This window comes from Callorhinus ursinus, unplaced genomic scaffold (assembly GCF_003265705.2).
Source record: "Callorhinus ursinus isolate GAN/ISIS: 27379988/994484 unplaced genomic scaffold, GSC_fseal_2.0 scaffold82, whole genome shotgun sequence".
Lineage (NCBI taxonomy): Eukaryota > Metazoa > Chordata > Mammalia > Carnivora > Otariidae > Callorhinus > Callorhinus ursinus.
This window is the reverse complement of record NW_027397144.1, coordinates 1206752-1230654: the sequence shown is the minus strand read 5'-3', so window position 1 is coordinate 1230654 and position 23903 is coordinate 1206752. Positions and strand designations below refer to the sequence as shown.

The 23903-nt window shown below is 57.2% G+C and overlaps 1 protein-coding gene and 1 long non-coding RNA gene across 3 annotated transcripts in view; one reads left to right on the top strand and one right to left on the bottom strand.

Moving 5' to 3' along the window:
* Window positions 1-23903, bottom strand: part of CARM1 (coactivator associated arginine methyltransferase 1) — a 40934-nt gene that overhangs the window by 16324 nt on the left and 707 nt on the right. The gene's annotated exons all lie outside the window — the stretch shown is intronic.
* Window positions 14720-18821, top strand: LOC141371624 (uncharacterized). Its single transcript, XR_012376713.1, has 3 exons — window positions 14720-14849; window positions 16666-16781; window positions 18350-18821. It is a non-coding gene; the product is annotated as an uncharacterized lncRNA (long non-coding RNA).

Genomic DNA, 23903 nt, shown 5'->3' with positions numbered 1-23903 from the left:
ACCACTCACTGTGGGACTTGGGCAGGTCACTTCACCTCGCTGAGCCTTGGCTTTCTCATCTGTCAAACGGGGCTAATGAGGGGGGGGCAGGTGCAGGGCCCAGCACACGGGGAGCACAGCATCCACAAGCTGCCATCACTAGTCTTGCTCCTTCATTCGACAAGTATGTGGCGCTCCCCCGCCCCCAGCCACACGGTGAAGCTCAGCAGCACCAGAAACAGGACAAACCAATATGCCACCGAGGCCCTGGGCCGACACGGCATCTGTGTCATATTCTTGGCAAAAATGTTCACCCTGGTCCTCGTGTGATGGTGCCAGATCATGAAAATCTTTTCACAAGCTACAGAGAACGGTGAGGGGGAACGTGGGTATGCACCACAGGTGTGATAACTTGAAATGACACGGGCGTGACGACAGCATGTGGTTCTGTAGAATGAGGCTCTCATTCTTCTGAGAAGTGGGGAAGTACTGAGAGTGAATTCTCATGATGTCTGCAACTGCCTTTGAGCTCATCAAACAGACAACTACGAACTGTATGCATAAGCAGCACCAGCACAAATGTGGTGGAATGTCCCAGTCCCTCCAGAAAGCCAGAACCACCTTGAAAAAGAACAAAGGTGCCTCTTAAGTTTATTTATTTATTTTTTTTAAAAGATTTTATTTATTTATTTGAGAGAAAGAGAATGAGAGATAGAGAGCATGAGAGGGAAAAGGGTCAGAGGGAGAAGCAGACTCCCCGCTGAGCAGGGAGCCCGATGTGGGACTCGATCCCGGGACTCCAGGATCATGACCTGAGCCGAAGGCAGTCGCTTAACCAACTGAGCCACCCAGGCGCCCAAGTTTATTTTTTTTTTAGTAATCTCTACACCCAATGTGGAGCCCGAACTCAAAACCCCGAGATCAAGAGTCGCATGCTCCACTGACTGAGCCAGCCAGGCACTCCTGACTTTCAAAAAGGGTGCCAGAGCATACAGTAGGAAGAATATCATCTTAACAAATGGTACATGGACAGACAACTGGATGTTCACATGCAAAAGAGTGAATCTGAACCCCTACCTCACACCACTTATAAAGACTGACTCCACTAGATCAATGACCTAAATATAAGAGCTAAAAACTATAAAACTTCGGGCTGCCTGGGTGGCTCAGTGGTTAAACGTCTACCTTCGGCTCAGGTCATGATCCCAGGGTGCTGGGATCGAGTCCCGCATCAGGCTCCCTGCTGCTTGGGAGCCTGCTTCTCCCTCTGCCTCTCTCTCTCTCTGTCTCTCATAAATAAATAAAATCTTAAAAAAAAAAAAAGTAAGGGCGCCTGGGTGGCTCAGTTGGTTGAGTGACTGCCTTCGGCTCAGGTCATGATCCTGGAGTCCTGGGATCAAGTCTCACATTGGGCTCCCTGCTCAGCGGGGAGTCTGCTTCTCCCTCTGACCCTCTTCCCTCTTGTGCTATCTCTCATTCTCTCTCTCTCAAATAAATAAATAAAATCTTAAAAAAAAAAAGTAAAACTAAATAAACTGAACATCACAACTGAAACCTTTTGTGCATCACAGGGCACTACCAAGAAAGTGAAGCCTAGGGCACCTGGGTGGCTCAGTCAGTTGAGCGTCTACCTTCAGCTCAGGTCATGATCCCAGGGTCCTGGGATAGAACCCGGCATTGGGCTCCCTGCTCAGCGGGGAGTCTGCTTCTCCCTCTCCCTCCACCGCTCCCCCTGCTTGTGCTAACTCTCTTTCAAATAAATAAAACCTTTAAAAAAAAAAAAGTGAAGACCATCTACAGAGTGGGAGAAACGATTTACAAATCATACACCTGATAAGGATAGTGTCCAGAATATATAAAGAATTCGTTCAGTTAGAAGATAAACACCACAATTAAAAAATGGGCAAAGGACCTGAATGGACATTTCTCCAAAGAAGATACAGGACTGGCTAACAAGCACATGAAAAGATGCTCAAACCATGAGTCATGAGGGACATACAAATCAAACCACAAGGAGACACCACTTCACACCCACGAGGATGGCTATAATTTAAAACAAATAGGGGAAAATCACAAGTGTTGGCACGGACGTGGAAAGACTGGAACCTTCACACCCTGTGAGGGACATGGGAACGTGAAATGGTACAGTCGCTGAGCAAAAGCAGCTGGTGGTTCTTCAAAAAGTTAAACATAAAATTACCATCTGACTCAGCCACCCCACTCCTGGGTAGGTACGCAAAAGAACCGAGAGAAGTAGTCAAAGAAATACCTGTATGCAAATACTCAAAGTAGTACTATTCTCAAGAACCAAAAAGTAGAAACAACTCAGATGTCTGTCAACTGACGGATGGACACACAGAATGTGGCAGATCCACCCATAAAAAGGAATGAAGTCCCGGGGTGCCTGGCAGGCTCAGTCAGAAGAGAGAGCAGCTCTTGATCTTGGGGTTGTGGGTTCGAGCCCCACACTAAATGTAGAGATTACTAATAAAAAAACCCAAAAACTTAAAAACAACAACAACAAAATGGAATCCTGACACAGGCTACAACATGGATGAACCTCAGAGGTATTACAATGAGTGAAAGAAGCCAGACACAAAAGGTCACACACATGTGATTCCATTTATATGAAACGTCCAGAATCAGCTAATCCTCAGAGACAGAAAGCAAACTGGTGGCTGTCAGGCGCTGGGAGGAGGGAGAATGGGGAGGGACTGCTTAATGGATTCAAGGTTTCCTTTTGGGGGGATGAAAACGTTCTGGAACCAGCAAGAGGTGGTGGTTACACAATACCGTGAATCGACTAAATGCCACTGAATTGTACACTTTAAAGTGGTTTGTTTTTGTTAGGTGAATTTTATAATTTTATCTCCATAGAAAAACAAAAACGCTCCCAGTGCATGAAAACAGATATGAAGGGCCTATGGGTGTTCCCTGGCTCCCCTGCTCTCCCCTTGTGCAGTCTGAGCACCGGACCTGGGCCCAGCCCGCCTCACCCCTCCGGTGCCAGGTGCCCCCCTTCTGGGAGGAAGGCGTGGCAGCCCCCTGACCCCAGGCCCGAGAGCAGAGCACAGTGGCTGGCCACCGCCACGGGCACACAACCACACCGCACCCACCGGGAGCCCCAGATAAGGTGCTCCCGAGTCCAGCCGTGAGTGGGTCCCGGGAAGGGACCCTGGCACGGTGCCGTCACCCACGTCCCTCTCAGGGCAGGAGATAAAGCCAATCTGTCGGCGGCGCCAGGGGAAGAGCAAGCACACCAAGGAGGACCTCTGTTTCTGGGGCAGCCTGGCAACCCGACCAGTCGCCGCCCAAGGCACCCCTGCAACCTGGCGCCGGGCAGGCGACCACGGGGACCTGTGGCCAAGGGAAGATTGGCTGCGTCCAGGCCGAGGGTGACCCGACCTGTCCCACCATGGCAGAGGCAACCATGGCCCGTGGAGCCTGCCCCTTGTGAGAGTCACGGCTGTGCCACCCCACAGACCAGTCCCTGGCACATGGGAAGGGCTCAGTAAATATTTGACAAATTAAAAAAAAAAAAAAGCTGGACCATATTCTTCCACGTATTTAAAAGATGCAGAAATCCAAGCTCTTGTAAGGCCCTGCGTGACCCATTCCCCTCATTCATCAGCCCTCCAGCCCCGCAGTGGGCCAGCTCCCGGCCTTGGCACAAGCCTCTTCCCCTTTGCCCACTCTGCCCTCTCACGAGGATGGGCCCTCCGGACCGGGGTGGGGTGGTGCTCTGTCTATCCCTCCCAGGGGACAGCCCACACGGGGCTCTGGCTCACTCACTGCCCAGGGTCCCCCAGGCCCGGATGCAGCAGAGCCAGGATGCACACCCTGTCTGCTGGCCGGCTCCCCGGGACGGGAGGGAGGGGTGTCCTGGGAGAGAGCTCTTCCCCACCAGGAAAGAGGTCTAGGGCCTGGACCCCACAGGGCCTGGACCCAGCGGTGGCGATTAGGTACCCATTCCCCCACCCCTTCTCTCTCTCTCTCTCTCTCTCTCTCTCACACACACACACACACACACACACACACACACACGCGAGTGCCTCTGTCTGCCAGGAAACCTTCTGGTAGACTCAAAGGCTGGCACTTTCCTCTATGGTCCCCCCTTTATCCAGCCATCACTGGGTAAGCCATGGAAGAAGCAGGAGCGACTCTGTGCCCAGCCTCCAGAAACCCACCGAGAAAACCGACCCCCTGTCACACTGGCAGCGTACCGAGGGGCTGGGCGCATGGGGCCCAGAGAGGCGGGGGACAGGAAGCGGGAGAGGGCTTCTCAGGCGGCCGTGATGATTTGGGGGGGGTGACCACAGGGAGGGCTGGGGGCCCGGAGGCTGCGCTGGGTTCCTGCCAATCAGGGTCAGCGGAGCTGGGGTTTCTTCCCCGCAGTAATATGATCGGGCGACAGAGCTGGGAAGGGGCCCCCTCCCCAGGCTCTCTTCTCTGGAGAGGCCCTCCCAAGGCAGGGTGTGAACGGAGGAGTGCGCGGGAAACACCCCGGACTTGGTATTCATCATGCCACAGACGCGTCCGGCCTGCTCTTGGCTCCCCACCTGCTCCGCTGCAGGGTGTCCAGCTGAGGCTCCGAAGCCCGGGGACTGGGGGCCACAACACCCAGGGACAAACACAGGGCCAGCACGCTCAGGGTACGCCGGTGGGAATCCCGGCGTAGGAGAACCTGCCCGCACCCTGCTCCCCAGGAAGGCAGGCCCCTACAGCTCCGTGTTCCCCCACGGAGCCAGGCCCAGCACCCACCCACCCAGCCCTTGCTTAGACGGGGATAGGGCCGGCATGCCGCACTGTACCAACACTTTCCAGGCGCCACGCTCGGTTCCTGTGCTTTACACAGACCCCTCAGAGCACCTCTGTGCCCACTGTTCCACTTATCCCTGAGGAAGCTGGGCTCGGACAGGTGAAGGACCTCACTCAAGGTCACACAGCAAGCGCATGGCCGAGCCGATGGGCACCAGGGTCTGCGCTCCTAACCAAGGCGCTGTACGACATCCCTGTGCTTCCTAGAGTAGGTGTTGGCCAACCTTCCCCATAAAGGAGCAGGGAGTAAATATTTTGGGCTGGGCAGGCCGTAGAGTCTCTGCTACTAGGACTCACCTCGGCCACAGAGCATATGCAGGCGAGTGCGGCCGTGTGCTGCTAAAACTTTCTGACAAATCGGCAGTGCGTCTGGAACCACAGGTGCAGAGAGGCTGGGTGCTGAGCCCCCTTTCCGCCCGCTTCCTTGTTGGCTCACTGGACATCGAGAAGTGGAGACACCCTCCCCATCCCAGAGGGGGTGAGGACAGCCGGGTAGCCGGTGATGAGGACCCCCAAGTAACGGGCACTGCTACCAGGGGAACAGGGGCCCCAAGGGAGCCTAGAGATGGCACCTGACTGCAGCTGGGATAGGCAGTGAGAATGAATTCTCCAGCAAGAGGAAAAAAGGCACATGGGAAGGCAGGGAGAAAAGAAGGCTGTGACATTGTAATTTATACCGAACAGATACCTGGCACAGAGCTCCGAAGACTCTGGGAGTGCCCGAGGTGATAAGAACAATAAAGGGGTCTTCTGTGAGTCAGTCAAAGCCCCTTTCGACCACTTGAGTTTATGTTAATGAGGTGACTCTCCGAAAGCCTCTAAGGATGGAGGCTGGTTGCCAGGGGGACCAACCAAGTAATTAGAGGGTTGGAACTTTCAGTCCCCCTCCTAGGCCTCCAATGGCCAAGGACTTAATCAATCATTCCTGGGTATAAAGTCTCCATAAAAATAAAACCCAAAGGACAAGGCTCGGGAAGCTTTCCCGGCTGGTGAGCACGAGGAGGTGCTGGGAGCGGGGCACCCCTTCCCCACACCCTGCCCTACGCCTCTTTTCCCTCTGGCTGCCCCTGAGTTCTATCCTTTCTACTTTAACCACCGAACTAGGAAGTAAATGGTTTCCTTGAGCTCTGAGCGCCGCTCCAGCAAATTCACTGAGCCTGAGAAGGGGGCCCTGGGAACCTCAGATCTACAGCTGGGGGCAAGAAGCACAGGGGACATCCTGGACTCATGACTGGCGGTGGGGGTGGAGGGCGACAGTCTGGTGGGACCGAGCCCTTATCCTGGGGGGTCTGACACTATTTCCAGGCGGGCGGGCAGTGTGGGAACGGAGGTGACTGTAGGTCACGCAGCTGGTGTGGGGAGGCCCCCACCCACACACTCAGTGATCGGAAGTGTGCAGTATCAGTACTCAGAACGGGGGAGACACCCAAGAGGCATGCTTCTCCTCAAAGGGGCCCACTCAGGAGAAGGAGGGGACCAGGGCAGTGTGGCTGTGGCCGGGGAGGTTGATGGGCTAGACTCCCAAGCCGGATGGGCAGATCTGGGTCTCGAGAGGCTGGGGAGTCCGGCCGCTCCCACAGCCGTGGGCAGCACCTGGAGGGACCGAGTGCTGAGACGGCCTTGGGGACAGGGCTGGAGGAGCTGCAGGCCAGGCAGGAGATGAGGGAAGCTGGGAAGCCAGTGGCTCTTGGGGGGATAAGCTGCCTGCTCCCCACCCATCCAGAACCAACCCAGACACCCCCTCCTTGATGGCTCCCTGGGCAGAAGCTGGGGGACCCTGGGGCACAGGGGCCTCCCTGGTCCCAGGCTTAAGGGAAATGCCCTGCTCACCACCTCAGCCTGGGCCGACCCCAAGGCCTGGCACCCAGAAGGGCCTCAAAAGAGCTGACTGATTCAGGGAGCGGCAGACACGGAGGCCTGTCTCAGGGGAACTAACTGGGACTCCGTCACCTCCCGGTCACAGTGTCTAACGCGGCCAATCTGTGGCAGCCATTCTCCTGCTTAGACCTCTCCATGGTTTCCCCAGAGCCTTCTAGAACAAGTACAAACTCCTCACGGGGCTCACGAGCCCCTCCTCCACATCCCCAGTCACGCCATGCTGGCCTTCGCCACCCCCAGACCATGGGCAGGACTTCTCTCTGGCCTCCATGGCTCCTGAGATCCACAACGCCCTACCCCTCTTCTCCTGTGTCGCTGTTACCTCCTCCTTGAGGTCCTCCAGCACTTCCTGGACCAGTCCCCCGTCACATAGAAACTCCTTATTTAACACCCCCTTGCTCCCCAACTCACGACCCAGAGAAGCACAGACCCAGGGCTCCACACGTGGCTGGCACAGCACCCCAACCCGGGAGGCACTTGGGGGATGCCCACCTGTGTGGTGGCCCTGGGGCATGGGGTCCGGGGAGGCCAGGCCCCTTCCCGAAGTGCTGGGGGTCCAGGTGCCCAGGCCCTGACGGCACACGTGGCCTCAGGAAGGTCACCGAACCACCTGAAGATGTTGGGCACCGGGCACCCCCACGGTGACCTTCCTGCCCTCCTCCCTCCAGAACAAGCAGTAATGGGGCACGCAGAGGGTCACTGGGTCCCTCGGACTGGTCAGACCTGGGCCAGAAGGACCCAGTGGAACAAGGACAAAGGCCTGGAGTTACACTCCCCCCCCTCCGTGGCACCTTCCATCCTCATGCAAGACGAGGGAGGCTGTGGAATGGAGAACAGAGGCAGGGAGTGAGACAGGTAAGCCGTCACCAGCTCGGGGGACAACGGGCCACGCTCCAAGTCCCTGCCTCTTGGGGAAACTCTCACAGCCACCAACCGAGGACTGATTAAAGCTATGGATCTTGGCAGACTTGGAGCGTAGGGGGGTGGGGGTGGGGGTGGGGAGAACGGCTTGTCCAAATGTGAGGTCTTTTACTAAATCACCTCCTGCCGCCAAACCCAACCCAGGCTGTGCACCTTCCAGAGGAAAATATCCCACCGTAAAGGAAGGTAGAGGAAAAGGAGCACGAGGCACAGAGAAGTCAGGCGCCCTCCTCAGCCGACCCAGGGGCAAGCCTCTGCTCGGGGCCTCGGGGCCATCGGCTCGGTGGGCAGCCCTTGGCCACAGCCGGCTCCGTGCGGAGTGCAGCCCAGGGGCCCCAGGCTTCCAGCACTCACAGGTGCCGGTGGGAGGCAGGAGAAGGCAGGGTAAGAGCGACTAGAAGGAACTCGGGGAGGGGGGCTCTGCTACCCATGGAGGCGGGGTGCAGCTTACAGCCTGCCGCGGGGTGGCGACATCCCAGCCGAGTCAGGCTCCGGGTGATGCGGGGCTTACCTTCCTGGAAGAGCCTCCCGTCTCCCAGAGGCACCGGTACCTGGTGGCAGGAACCGAGTCTCCAAACTGGGCACCAGAAGCTTCCCCCCCCCGCCCCGTCCCCGTGGCCAGGAGAGGAAGGAGGTCACTCGGCTCACCCCGGAGGGAAGGCCAACAAGGGCAGTGATGAAAACGATGGGCATCTGCTGAGCACTGGGTGTTATACGTGACAAATGAATCGTTGAACACTACATCAAAAACTCATGATGGGGGGTGGGGGGGTGGGTTAGCCCGGTGACGGGTATTAAGGAGGGCACGTATTGCATGGAGCACTGGGTGTTAAACGCAAACAGTGAATCGTGGATCACTACATCAAAAACTAATGCTGTATTGTAGGGTGACTAACAGAACATAATAAAATAATTTAAAAAAAAATTAACGATGGGGGCACCTGGGTGGCTCAGACGGTTAAGTGTCTGCCTTCAGCTCAGGTCATGATCCCAGAGTCCTGGGATCGAGTCCCGCATCGGGCTCCCTGCTCCACGGGAAGCCTGCTTCTCCCTCTGCCTCTGCCTCTCTCTCTCTCTCTCTGACTCTTGTGAATAAATAAATTAAAAAAAAAAACATTAAAAAAAAAAGCTAACGATGTACTATACGTTGGCTAATTGAACATCATAAAAATAAATAAATAAAAATAAAATGATGGGGATCAAGGAAGACCAGGGTTCAGGGCCAAACTTGCTATTCTTCAGCTGTGTGACCGTGGCCCGTCGTTCCCTCCTCTATCAAATGATAACGACACAGCCCCCGGGGGTGAGAGGACATCACCCACACGGAAGCCTGACAGGTGCCCCACCACCTGCCTTCACCCTTGACCTCAGGAAGCCTCATCTGGGGAGAACAAGAGCATAAGGACCCATCCTTGCCCCCCAGGTTCCGTGAGAAGATGGGGGGCAGTACGTGCACCAACTACTCACTTCACCCTTCAGCAGATTGGCACCAGTCTCAGAAGAGAACTCAACCCCGGGAAGCCTAAGCCGGCCTGGCCTCCCTCTCAGCCAAGTAACCTAAGCCCGCTCCTCCTGGGAGACGCTCCACGCAGCTGCCCGGCCCCAGGGTGTCTGAGGACCAGGAGGTCACCCTGGGCTCCTCCGTCTGGCCTGGCCCGGCCCTGGGGCCGGGGGGGGGGGGGATGGACTCCCAGCCCTCCCCGCGGGTGGCCCTGGTCTGCACATCTCTCCCCAGGGCATCTGTCAGCAGCTCCCCACCCAGAACCCCGACCGCACCCCCGCCCAGCCCTTCGGGGGCCTTATCCCAGAATTCCACCTGCCAGTGTCTGCGAAGATACACCCAGACCCGGACTGTCCAAAGCAGCTGAAAAGCAAAGCGCCCAGTGAACGGGAGAAGGAAGGTGCAGCCGGCAGCAAGCCGGCAGGCGCTGGGAGGGCCGGTGAACGTCCAGGCGCCACAGGTAGAAAACTGGGCTTTTCTGGAAAGAAACACTGACAGAACGGCTTCAGGGCCCGCCTCAGGGAGGCAGGCGGACTTGGCGCCATGCACCCTTCCTCTCCCGCTGTTGAACCGGGCAGAACTTCCGGCGCAGCGGGCTCCCGGGGAGACTTCCGCAGGAAAACCCAGGCGGGCAGGTCACACGGGGAGGTGACGGGTGATGTGGGGGGCCAGGACCCGGAGGGAGGAAGAGAAGGACTTTTCAGGTTCCACCCTCCTGAGCGGTTTGAGTCTCTACCCTGTACACAAGAGATAACCGGACAAACGGCAATCGTGACGGCCGGGGAGGCCTGGCGCCCACTCAAGTCGTCCGGGGCGTCCCCGGAGTGAGCAGGTGTAACCATGTACCTCCCTCAACTTGCTGGAGGGCCAGGGGGGGCGGGAAAGGGCCTGTGACCAGAGGGTCCTTCTAAGGCAGGCGGATGGATGGCCTGGGCTTCTCAGCAATGGCTCTCGGCCGGAGCACACTCGCACCCGCACCCGCACCCGCAGCGCTCGTAGGGTGATGGAGGAGGGGCAGCGACCCCAGCGGGACTCAGGTCTAAGCCAGGAGCAGCACGGCCTGCATTCCAGGAGCTGTCACCAGGGGAAGCCCTTCTCCCCGCCTCAGGAAGGCCACAAGGTGAGGCACACCTCCCAGAACTCCAGCTCACATCGGGCCCAGGTTTGAATCTGGGCTCTATCACCTGGAGCCTCACATCACCCCCCCCCCAGGCCTCACCTTTCGTGTCGAGAAAGCTCAATGAACGCACTGGTCACTACTGTCCTAAGGACTAACACCCCCTTGTATCCAGGCCAAGACCCAGAGGGACACAGTAGGTATTACTGGAACAAAACACCCACCCTGGCTGCCATGCCCCCAAGGCATTCTGGCCCAAGGCAGAGAGTGGAGGCCCGGAGAGAATTCTGGCCTTACTCCACCCCCAGCCCCCATCCGGCCACTGGACCAGCTCGACTAAGCGCTCCTCGGGACATGGGAGCGGCCATCTGGCCGAGGTAGAGCGCGTGGCCAGCTTCACACGGTGCCTGGGAATGTCTTCGGTTTACGCCCCCCGCAAGCTCCAGGACGGGTCTAAATTTAGGCCACTCACCAGGGCCCCTTCTAAAGGAGCACCAAGGGGGTGCCTGGGTGGCTCAGTCGTTAAGCGTCTGCCTTGGGCTCAGGTCATGTCCTGGGATGGAGCCCTGCATCGGGCTCCCTGCTCGGCAGGAAGCCTGCTTCTCCCTCTCCCACTCCCCCTGCTTGTGTTCCCTCTCTTGCTATGTCTCTCTGTCAAATAAATAAAATCTTAAAATAAAAAAATAAAAAATAAATAAACACCAAGTGGATGGAACACACCTCCTTCCACATTACCTCCCCAGGAGGAGACGAGATAGGGGCCCCTATTTCTATCGGCAACGGTTTTTTTCCTAAGGTAGGGATGGGATCGCACGGTGTGTTCATTCCTTTGAGAATAGTCACAACTCAACAGCAAGCCACCTCTGTGGGCACAAAGAGGCTCATATTGGGTGGCGGGGTGGGCAATGTACAGGGTAGCTTGAAAAATCCAAAAGGCAGGTCTACTTCAGGAGGGACCCTGAGAATACAAGTCTGAGGAGGAAACTTCCCGAACTCCCCAGCAACAGGGTGACAGGACACCGGGGAGGTGCACAGGTAGTGGGGAGGATGGAAGAGAGGCAGCCATCTGGGGGGCAGGGATGTTCCCCCCCCAGTTTCCTGCTGGCATAAGGGGAAGCAAGCCCCCGCTCCCGCCCCGTGGCCCCTGGCACCACTTGGGCCACAGGCCTCCCCGGCTGCTGCTGGGTCTGACCTAGAGCTGCCCGTCATGGCAGCACCCCAGTAAACGAGCCACCCCTCACAGCCCCTGGCTGACTCCGGGCTGGAGAAGGGTCCTGCGCTAGCGACACCAAACCTCCCTGACCAGCGACAGCTCCGTTGAGGTCAGAGCCCTGCAAGGGGGCTCCCCTCAAAGGGCTCACCCATGGCTGGGTGGGGTGGAGGCCAGCACCACCTCCAGACCCTGCAGGATTGGTCTCGAGGAACCTGAAGAGGAGCCGAATTGTGGGGTGTGCTGAAGGGCAACCCTGAGAAAAGAAGGAGCAGACAAAGAAAGAGCTTGGCTTTTCTGAAAAGAGTACTAGGGGCACCGACTGGGCGGGAGCTATTACATGCAAATGTCTCCCCCATCCATGCTAATCAGCTGCGCAGCCCCGGGCTTTGTGAGCTACAAAAGGGACAGCAGATGTGAGCCAGGGTTCCCTGGCCCCTGAAAGCATGGGCTTAGCGGGTGATTATTGGGGGGGGGGCGCGGAGCAACAAAACCAGCAGCCCCAGCCCCTGGGTTCCTCCGGCCAGGACCTCGAAGCCGTGATGCACCCACTACCGGGCAAACACCTAAAGACATGGGGTGCCTCAGCTACTGCTCCCGACCACCTTCCTTTCAAGGGAGGAAACCGAGCCACAGAGATAACATGCTCAGGGCAGCTTAGCCTGGGGACCCGGCATCTTGTGAAAGAGCCGAGCCCCATCCCAGCATCCACTGGGAAGGATGTGGGCTCTGGGCCCTGGCAGAACCTGGCCTGGCTGGTTGACGACAGGTGCCATCCCTGAGCCACCACCACAGGGAAGGCAATGGAGCTCGCCTCCTAGGGCTGTGAGGGGTCACTAAGGGTCTGCACCCGCCGTGACACCAGGAGCTGGGCGGGCAGTGCTCACGGGGGACCACGGTGGGCAGAGGAGGCCCTTGGCAGAGGGGACACACGGGGAGGCCTGGAAGGCAGGGCTGGAACGAGGCATGTCAAGGGGCAGCAGGAGGACCCCGGACGGTGGGGGAGCCCGACGCTCAAAGCGGTGAGTACATGGCACCTCCTGGCCCCCGTCAGAGCCGGGGCCAGTGTGCTCAGCCTGGGCAGCTGAGAAGCACGAATGTGGTTCCTGGGGGTTCCGCCCTGGGGCCAACGGAGGGGCCTCAACCCACAGACGGGATGGCTCCCAGAAAGGCCCACCAGGAAGAGGCAGGGGGATGGGGCAGGGGCAGCCTCAGCAGAGAATGACGGGCAGCCTAGGAGGCCGCCACAGGCCCAGCTTGAAAGAGAAGTTTGCCCACCGCGCAGAGGTGAGCCGGGTTGTCCTGGGGCCGCGCCACTGCTTGGAGGGCCTCCACCAGGCCCCTGGGATGCAGGAAGCCCCTACGGCACCGCCTGGCTCAGAATTAGGAGGGCCCTGTGTACCTGCCCCTGGCCTCAGGCTGCCTCACCGAATGTGACTCCAGATGAAACATGGGCGAGAGGGGACAGAGGCTGCCTCACCCCAGGATGGAATCAGCAAAGTGACAGGAATGAGGAAAGACTGGCTCTGGGCCCCAGAAGAGTCCTCCGGGGCCACTTCTCCGACACAGGACAAGGACCAGAGAGGGCAGGTGGGTGCCCCCCCCCCACAGTGCACAGTCTCCTTTAGGGTGCGGATGCCCCCACCCCGGCGCCTGAAAGGTCGCACGGCTAAGCGGAGGGGCTGGAGCCAAACTGGGGCTGGCATCCCAGTGGCTACCTGCCCCCGAATGCCTCCGTTTCCTCGTTTACAAACCAGTGGGAGGGGCCGGGGCTACTGTGGCTCCCCGCAGGGTGTGCGTGGCTGGGGGAGCAGGGAACGGGCTGGCTCCCCCCGCACTCACACCTCTGCCCAGCACCCTTGTGCCAATGCACACGGCAGCCAGCCGGCCCTTCGGGGCTGCTCTCATGGTGAGGCAGATCGATGACCGTAAAGGGCCTGGCACGGTGCCTGCCTGGCACATGCGCGTGCCCGAGCGCAGTAAACATCAGCTACAGTGGGCCTCGGAAGCGCTGGTAAGCAGGGCATGGGGGGGGGTCAGGGCCAGGCATCCCGTTGGTGTCCCCCCACCCGGGGAGGGGGTCCCGTCCAACACCGGGGACTCCACCCTCTGGTCACACAGGGCCCTCGGAACAGAGCCAGGTTCTGCGGAGGGCCCCTCCAGGGCACAGAGCAAGTCTGGAAACTCCAGGCAGCCTTCGCCTTCCCCCTCAGCTCGAGGAACAATGCGGCCAATTTTCTGGAATGTCCCTCTCAGGTCTGCAAGAGGCCCCCCAATCTGTCTGTGATTACTTATTCACATGCCCCCCGGAGGGGATCACGAGCGCTCCCCTTTCACTGATCTGCCAGGCCCCCCCAGCTGTCCCCACCTGGAATGTCACCCGTGCCCGTGTCGTCAGGTGGGTTTCCGTACACGAAACCACTCCACTCTGACGTGTGTAACACATCCAGCGAAGAGGAACCCCAACCACGGGAACACAATTAGTGGGGCAGCAAATCCGCCAACAATCTTAAAGAAAAACAGCCCAGACCCGCTCTCGCCAAAGCTGTGGGTGATGAATTGCTTGAAAGAGACACACAAAAAGAGGGAATAAAAGGGGGTTCCCTCTCTCTGTGCAAGGAGTGGGGGCGGGGAGGAGACAGAGCCCCCTCCCGCAAACCAGTCTGGACCTGTTTCCAAGAACGCCCCGCCTGACAGAACAAAAAGCACCCAGAGGCTGGGGGACACGTTCTAGATCTGGCCTTGGGCGGCGGCTTCACGAGGCGCACAACTGTCAAAAGCACCAAACAGAACCGCCTGAGGCTTGGGCATCGGTGCGTGTTGATTAAACAACAATTAAAATAAGTCATCAAGAGAGTATCACGAGGCCACAGTTTCCAGATCCAACTCCCACAGGCCCGGGGGAAGCCTGGTCTCACTTTCCTTCCTAGAACTGGTTTTCGGGGAAACAAAGGGAGTGGGGGCAGGGAAAGTCGGGAACTCCAGATTCTTCATCCAAAAGTCAAGGCAGGTGCCGTGGTCTCTCTGGGCGGGGGAGAAGGGGCCAGCGGCCCCACCCTGCACTTCGCCTGCGACCCTGAATCCTGAAGCCTCCCAAGCGAGTCCCTGAAGTGAGAAAGTGGGAGGGTGGACGGGCAGGGGTTCCCTCCTGAGTCACCAGGGGACCAGGCGGGGCGCCACCACGGCCCCTCCCAGCCCTCGAACTCTCAGGGCTTTCCGGTCGTCAGGCGTCTGGCGGCCCACACCTGGGACACATCTTCCCTTGCAGACAACTCAGCAGGTTTAGACCAGTGACCTATTACGCTGTGTGTTATTACCGCCGCTGTGTGCTGGGCTACCACCACCCTCAAGCTGCCCTCTAGCCTCCCGGAGGAACCAGAAGAGGAGCTGCGATCGCCCGGCCGGAGTCACAAGGTCACATCAAGGTGAGGCTCCACCGCCTATACAAATCACGACCTCCAGCGGCTTCTCACCCAGAGAGGCTGCCGCAGTCCCGGAGGGGGAAGGGAGAACATTCATTCCAGCCAGGGGGACGCAGAGAGACGGGCACCCGGGAGAGCAGGACTGACCCCAGCCCCCCCACCAGAGCCACTGCCCCCTTGTCCCCAGGAGTTCCTTCCTTTCCACCCCAACCCTCTCTGCCCAGGCGCCCCCGCCCCGTCCCCAGGCTCAGCTCCTGGGCTGCCAGGCTCTGCAGGCTGGTCCTGGGCCACGTCCCCCTCAGCGGGGAGACGGGGTTCTTCGTCTACTTTCTCTCCGCTCCCCCGGACTGGGAGTACGCGGGCTGGAGATCGTGTCCGGCTTGTGCAGAGCTATGTCTCCAGTTCAGGCACACCTGCCACCAGCTAAGGCCCTCAGTGAAGCCTCCCCACCGACAAGGAGGCCTGAATGCAGGAGACATTCGCCAGGGACCACCCTGCAGGGCAAGGACCGGGGACCGAGCTGGGCTGGGGCCCCGTCCACGGCCACAGGTGTCACTTCCCTCCCCAACACTCTTGGAATAAACACCACCGACCCCCCTAGTGAGGCCTCCCCTCCCCGCTGCGCATCCAGCTCCAGCCACACCTGCGGCTGGCTGCCCTGGCCGGGCCCACGTGCTCACTCCCACCTGCCAGGCGTGATTTTAAACACTTCCATTAACGAGCAACAACCTGCACAACACCCCTCCGAGGGAGGTGCCATCAAGAAGCCCACTTTACAGTGGAGGAAACAGAGGCTCAGAGAGGTCACGCCAAGGTGCGGAGCCAGGCCTGGGCCCCACCTGCTCTTCTCCCACAAGCTCTGGCGCCCAACCGGAGCAGGGCCCCCCAGCCCCACCCCCTCACCCTCCCCAGCATTTTCAAGCCTCTGCCCCGTTCACTTTCTTCCGGAGGACACTGAGTGCTAAGTACAACGTGTTTAGGTGACTGCTGACTTAGCGCCTGTCACACAACCCCCCAGCTCGGCAACTGTGGGAGCATGTGCTTGGCTTGGGGCATCACCGCATCCCCAGCTCCTAAAACAGTAACTGCCACACAGCAGACGCTCAGTCCATTTTTGCTAGCTGTTTAAAGGCAGACGAAAGGTAACCTACCACAATAAAAAGACAGCAAGTCCCCCGCCCAGTACACGCTTGTGGCTGGCTGGATGGAAGGTCAGGTCTCTCCATCTTCAAAGAACCGTGGGTAGGCCCTGGGGGCCTGGGCAAGGTGGGCCCTCCCTCCTCTCTCCTGGAGACTCCACCACCCCGCCCCCCACCACCTGCCATCCGGCTGGGTCCCCTCCCCCAGCCCTCCAAGGGGCTGCCCCTCCTGATCAGAGATCCAGTGACCTCCCCTTGGCTCTCATGCACTCTGACACACATCGCCGACCTCTCAGGGCTGCCTGATCAGAGCCGCACCCCGGCCCAACGGGCCCAGGGCCCCCACCTCTCCCACCCCCATTCCTCAGAAGCCAGAGGCATCCACTTCACTTCCCAATCCAGGGCTATCCTCCAGTGACGCTCCGCCTTTCTCAAGTCAGAGATCCCTCGGGGGCAATCAAAAGCGGGGAGCCTTTCCCCAGAAACACGCACAGAGAACCAACAGCAATGCTATGGCCGTGGTCCATCGGGTAGACACACAACGAAGAAGCTGAGGTGTGTTCCCTCCAGAGCGGTGCCACTGTCACCCCTTTTCTCCTTTTTGTCAAGGAGGCTGGACCAAGGTCACAAGCAGTGACTCTTGTCCCTCTAGCCTTCTGCAAAACTGCGTGCAATTTCAGGGCCTCATGGGACCTCTGGGGACCCTCGAGGACTTCGGATGAAGAGACCTGTCTCAGAACTGCCTGAAGCCCCTCCCAGCCTCCACCCTCCACAGGGCGCAGCAAGTCTGTCCCAGGTCTGGAACCTCCATTCCACTCTGTCCGGGACGGGAATGTCCCATTTGTCCTGGCAAATTCACCCCCTCTGCAGGTGGTGAGATCCCGGGCATCGAGCAGGTGGGCTCCCCAGGGAAGGAAAGGCACCTGCCGGGGAAGTTTCCCAAGCCTCTCTCATTCTGCTAAATCTGACCTGGTCAGAGGCCTTGTACCTCAGTTCCCGCCATTTTCCTTCTGCCCAAAGGCCCTGCCCACCCACCGCATCCAGATCCCCACACGTGACGTGGCGCGTGCTTGCCAGGTGCAGCTCGTGGCGCTGGCCACTTTGCACCTGTGATCTTAGACACAGGCCCCCACAACCCCAAAAGGTGTGAACAGTCATACTAAATTGGATGCACAGAGATTGTAAAGAGCCCCATGTGGAAGTTCAGGTGGGATTTTGCCAACCTAAGAGTTTGGGTCAGGTTAGGTTTTGCTGTCAAAGGAGCAGCAAGCTAGGCTTTCAGAACTTCTGCGTTTCCAAATGGCCAAGGAGGGGCTTTGGGCAGGTAGAGAGGAGGAAGCGGGGCTGGGAGGTGGGCAGCAGGCGGGACCTGGGACTGGAAGCCAGATCAGCTTAGGACTCGAGGTAACAGCCCCCCATCTCCATGGGGCTCCAACTCAGATGCCCAGACGAAGGGGCCAGGGGCCGAAGGAGGGTGCCAGCTAAGGGTAAGGGACATTTTCCCACACCCGAGGGCAGCCTGGGTTCACAGAAACACGTCTCTATTTTAAGAAACAAACCACTGTAAGTGGAAGGACAAATGGCTACTGGCATGAAGCCTCTGTGCTGGGACAGTGACAAGCAGGAAGGGGGGAAGGGGACTTAGGGCAAATCGGGGCAGCATGCCCCTTCCAAAGGTGGCACTGCTATCCAGCTCCGCTTCAGGGTACGTAGGCCCAGGTCCACCAGCCCTTCCGAGGTTTCACAAGTACAAAGTCAGATTTTGACGTGAAATCACACAATTTAAAAAATTGCGGGGGTCTCCTTTTATTTTAACCACATAGGGGGAAGCAAACCTGAGAGCCGGTCATTCACAACCCCTGGCGGTCGGTCATGGCCTTTGCCCTGGGCAGAGTTTACCTTCTGTTCCATAACACAACTTCTGGGCCTCTGACACACTTCTGGGGCAGGCTAAGGTGAAACTATTTGGTTACATTCCTGTTGCATTCTCTAGTCTGGAAGCTTCCACAGGCCCCTCTCTCCCTGCTCCCATACACTGCAACCTGCTGCCACAGTCGTCTTCAGAAATAACGTTTTATCATGTAGGCCCCTCCAGGGAAAATGGTGGGCAGCTCCTGATCATATATAGAAAAGGCCCTGTCGTTTGTAAAACATCACTTGGACCTAACCCTGCTACCCCCCCGGGTTGGTTCCTCCATTCTTCAGCGAGACCCCTTTACCCCACACCAGGCTGCTGCCCCCCACCACCACTTGAGCCCTCCACAAACCAGGAACACCCTTCCCAACTCTGGCTACGTCCACATCCTACCTACTGTGTGGCCAAGGTGACTGACCGTCTCCCAGTGTCCGTCCTCTCTCCTACAGAAAGAGAAACCCTGAAATTAGCTGAGCTGAGCTCAGCTGACCGCTCAGACTACAGACTACATTTCCCAGCCTCCCTTGCAGCTAGTGGCGGCTCCACGACTGCCCATTCTAGCCAATGGGATGAAAGCAGAAGCGCCCAGAGCCAGCCTCTGCGAACTTTCCTTAACAAGACACCTGGCCCATGCCCTCGGCACCTTTGTCCCTTCCTTCATTCCGCTCTCTGGACACCAGGGTAATAGCTGGACTCCAGCTGCCATGCTGATCCACGAGGACAGGACCTCACCCTAGAAATGGTGGGGGGGGGGCGGTGAGCTGGAAGGACCTGGGCCCAAGGAATTCCGGAAGCAAAGCCTCCCCACCAGCCCTGATCTGCCACCCTCCAGACTTTAGCGTGAGCACAATAAATAAAACGTCCTGTTGTTTAAGGCACTGCCACTCTGGATCTCTGTTATGCATGAGTAAATGGAATCCTGACCACCTTTTTTTCACTGAACAATTCTGCAGTAAAACAATGAGCAGGTCCAATAGCCATGACCTTGAAAACCAGCTCCCCTGCCGGCCTTAGCCGTGTCACCTGGTCAAGCCCTTTCACCTGTTTTTCCACCAATAATATGCGAGTAGTGTCCCTGACCTCCCAGGACTATTCTAAGCAATAACACATGGCAACGGCCACACCTGTCAGGCTAACTGGCCCACAGAGTCCAGAAAGTGTACTCTATCTGGCCTGAGTGATCAGGACACTTCACAATCAAAACAAACAGATGTACACAAAGAAAGGCTTTTCAGCTTCTCTTAAAAGCTGTGGCAGATCTGGTGAGCCAGACTGGGGCCAAGTTCCCACCGTATCCCCCTCTCCTCCTGCCTGCTTCGTTCATTTATCCCAGGGTTCCACAAGCTTTTTCTGTCAAGGGCCAGCAAAGTCAACATTTTAGGTTTTGCAAGACATAAGAGTGTCATTAAATATTCTTACTTCAGTTGTTGGGGGTTTTTAAATAGATCCTTCAGAAACATACAAAGCTCCCTTTCGTGGTTTAAACAGAGGCCACAGGCCTGCTCTGGCTCACAGACCATCGTCTGCCCATAGACCCTAATTTATGCTCTTATCCTCTCCCCAGCTGCCCCCAAGGTCAAACATTTGAGTCTGTACACACAGGTTCACACAGAGCCCGGTACCCAGTAAACGCTCAATACGATGACAGCACGCAGGAGCACCTTACAGGCACCACTGGAATGGGAGTGCCCCTCCGGTGTTACCAACTTCCTGGGGTATCACCCCAGCTTGACACTGAAGGTCCTAGAGCCTGGGCACAGGACAAACTCTTCTGTTCCCCCCCCTCCCCCAGCTGCTAGGGGGCTACCATATGACTGTGACTGGAGGAAGTCACAAGTGCTCCCGGGTCTGTGGCAGCAGGCCATTCTTCACCTTGTTTTTACAAGGGGTTTTTTCCTCTGGGGTTTCCACACCCTGGCATGCCCCCCATAAACTGAAATTGTAGCCCCTATCAGAACCAGTCCGGCTGTACATCGCTTCCTAGCCAAGGGGGCAGGGAGAGTCCACAGAACCAGGCAAACTGACTCGCACTGACCAAGAAAGAAAAGGGACACAGTCATCTCCAGAAAGGACTCCGTGGGCCTGAGGAACTGAGAGTCTGTTCTGCTCTCTGCCTTGGCCGCCCCACAACGGGCTTCCCGAGAAGCTGCTTCCTTTCAAAGGGAGGGCTCCCTGCGTCCAAGAACTCCAGCGGCCTTGCCAAAGCTTCCTCAAGGCCCAGGACGTCTGCACCTCTGCCCAGGGAAAATGGCCTGGTTTTGGTAGCTGCCATTTAGCCACTGCCATGGACACAGGCCAGGGTGACTTCAAACAGTGAGGAGGGGTGGGGAGGGTTATCGTTCACTGCAGGGTGACAGGGCCTTCTGCAGCTGTCATCCTTCTCACGTGGGAGGGTGTAGAAGTCAAGGAACAGGGTTGTGTGTCGGCTACCCACACCCATCTCCCCAGCCTCCCCCCCGCACCCCTGCCCGAGGTGGAAGTTGCGGCCGCGGGGTCCCTCTTCCATCTGCTGGGGGTGCGAGGCTGCAGCTGGACGGCCCGGCAGCATAAGGGGCTCCCTCCTAGAAAAGCCAGCTCTTCATCACTCCATACCAATACCCACGCCGTCGTCGATAACTTCTATAGAAATATTTACTGTTTACCACCAGACACCCCTGCTCCACACTCCCACGGTCCACTTCACCCAAATTTCTGGGCCCCAAGTGGTATCATTCCCGTTGCTGAGGGGGAAAGCGAGGCTGCGCACCAGCAGATGCAGCTGGAGGTGAGGAAACAGGCTCAGGGAAATGAAGTGGCTCATTCAAGGCCGCACAGCCGGTGACCCACGCCGTTCAGAACCCTTGCCAGCACCCAAGCATACCTCAGGCTCACCTCCCACCTGAGCAGGGGGAGATTCGGGTCTTGGCCAACCTCCCTGTCCCTACCCACACACAGATTTGAATCCCGGGGGGTCTGGAATCACACGTAGCTCGCAGGACCCGGCTCACCAGAGACCGGTGAGCAGAACAGGGCTTCTGCCACCTTCTCATCTGGCCAAAGCAATCCGGTCCCAGAAGGGTCCAGACTGGAAAATGTGGAGGCCAGGGAAGGAAGCCTATCCCGAGACAAGGCCTAAAGCTCCTAGCAGGCCCCAAGTGCCCCTGATCCACCCAGCCGCCGCATCCCTGCACATCCCCACAGTGGCTAGACCATCTCTGACTTTCTCCAAGGGACTGCAGGCTAGCAGTCTACACCTGGCAGGCCAGGCCTACTCGCAGATCCAGGAGCAGGGTGCACCCCCACACCTCAGCCCTGGTACTCTACATTCCCCCGGGACACTTCAGAGCGACCCCTCCCTGTGCGCCCCACTCTCCATGCCTGCTCAGGAACCAGTGCTGCTTCACCCTGCACAATGACCCAGCCAAGTCTGAGGTCACCGCCAGGCCCAGCCTGTAATGGGAGCAGGTGCTACCACCAAAAAAGTATTAGTTTACTGAGCAAACACACGATATGCCACAAAGGCCTGCTATTACCCCCATTCTACCGATAAACTGAGGCACAAAGACTCACAGATACTAGTAGGGCACTGATCTAGTCCACGTAGCAGACCCTAAAAATGTACGTCCAAGCCCTAACCCGCCCCCGCTTAGGGATCTCAAAGATAAAATTGTTCTGGGGTGCCTGGGTGGCTCAGTTGGTTAAGCGACTGCCTTCGGCTCAGGTCATGATCCTGGAGTCCCGGGATCGAGTCCCGCATCGAGCTCCCTGCTGAACAGTGAGTCTGCTTCTCCCTCTGACCCTCCCCCGTCTCCTGCTCTCTCTCTCTCTCTCTCTCTCAAATAAATAAATAAATAAAATATTAAAAAAAAAAAAAGATAAAATTGTTCTGGATTTAGAGCGAGCCCTAAATCCAATGAGAGGGCTTTTCTTATAGAAAAGACACAGAGACACAGAGGGGAGGCCATGTGAAGACAGAGACAGAGACTGGAGTTCTGTTGACAAAAGCCAAGCAAGGCCTAGATCCAGAAGAAGCTGCTTGAGGTAAGACGAGATTCTCTTCCAGGGCCTCTGGAAGGAGTGTGACCCTCCCAGCACCTTGATTTCAGACTTCTGGCCTTGACCTCTAAGAGAATATATTCCCTTTGTTTTAATCCATCACGTGTGGCATGGCAGCCCTGAGGAACGAACAAAACCAGGGTTCTGGCTGACTCCAGAACCCACGTTCTCAGCCCCACATCAATGTTACTTGAGCATCAAGGGAGAAACATTCTTTCAGACCCCTGAGACTATATCATCCCTGACTGAGGATCTCAATCTAAGAAATGCAGGATTTCCCCCTTTCACAAACGCCTGTTACAAATTACTTCTAAAAGACAATGTTACATTTATAACTAGTAACAAATCGAGACTACCCACAACACAGAAACACAGAATGTAAAAACTCTCCTGGAGGAAGGTGTTAAGCTTGGGAGACACCAGGTGTGTGTGGGGGGGGCGCCTGGGTGGCTCAGTTGGTTAGGTGTCTGCCTTCGGCCCAGGTCATGATCTCAAGGTCCCAGGATTGAGTCCCACATCGGGCTCCCTGCTCAGCAGAAAGCCTGCTTCTCCCTCTGCCTGCAGCTCCTCCCCCCGCTAGTGTGCGCTCTCTCTCTCAAATAAATAAATAAATTCTTAAAAAAAAAAAAAAAGGAGTCACCAGGGGTGGAGTATATGAGCACTCTCTGTACTATGTCCCCACTAATTCTATAAGTCAAAAACCGTCCAGGGCGCCTGGGTGGCTCAGTCGTTAGGCGTCTGCCTTTGGCTCAGGTCATGATCCCAGGGTCCTGGGATTGAGTCCCAAATAGGGCTCCCTGCTCAGCGGGAAGCCTGCTTCTCCCTCTCCCACTCCCCCTGCTTGTGTTCTGGCTCTCGCTGTCTCTGTCAAATAAATAAATAAAATCTTAAAAAAAAAAACAACAAAAACTGTCCAAAAATCAAAAGAAGTTATTTACAAAAGAAAAACCGACTGTCCTGGAACTGCCTTGAGGATTAGCCCCGGGACCCTAGTTGAAGAAACTCTGCCCATCTTTATTCTTTATTAATGCTCGCCAAACGAATGGCCATGCTTATCATCTGGGAGATCCTGCTGAGCTTAAGTGCCTGTCCTGAGCTCTGACGCCCACCTGGGAAACCCCTCTCATTTGGTCCCAGAAAACCCAGCTCTACCCCAGCAAAAAGAGCTGTGATACTTGGGAGGGAGGCACAACTCCCAAGTCTGGGTTTTCCAAGTAGAGGTGCAGGGAGAACCGTGTGTGAACCAACTGCTCTAGATACTTTCCTTTGGCCCACCCCCTTCCCAAAGTGGCAAAAAAAAAAAAAAAAAAAAAAAAAAAATTCACACAGGCCAAAGCTAGGAAAGGCGTCCTCCGTGGCGCCCAGAGCATCAGTGCAAGAAACCCTGAGACAAAGCTGAATGAAACAGAATAGCAAAATGTGAACAAGCCGTCAGGAACCAGAACAGATAAAAAAAGAGTAACAGAGAAAGAAAAAGGACGAACTACAAAGACTCAGGGGCCTTGGCAAACGCATTCGTGATTTTTTTTTTTTCCCACTGAAATGTCAGTTTTGAAACTAGCTTCTGAAAATGTAACGAGCTTCTCACATCCCCAAAAAGAAAAGATCGGAGGACCGTGGCGAGGGCGGAGGCTGTGCTACCTCTTACTTCGGAGCCGGACATCAAGAAGGAGCCCTACCCTTCCACGTTTCCACCAGGACCACATCCAGCGGCTCGCACCACCCGGGCAGGGGCCCTCTCCCCAGGTCTAGAAGTTTCCCACACGGGGATCCAGAACGCCAAAACGCTTCCGATGGGTGGAACCAGGTCCTCCAGGCCACCCCACGCCGGGCACCACTTTCCAACTGTCCTTAGCAGTCCTGGGAGTCCCGAGAGATGGCCAAAGGCTGCCCACACCCCTCCCTCCCTCCCCTAGGGCGGCCACACCCGCCCCGGGGACTCCCACCTCTCCCATACCCCAGGCCCCC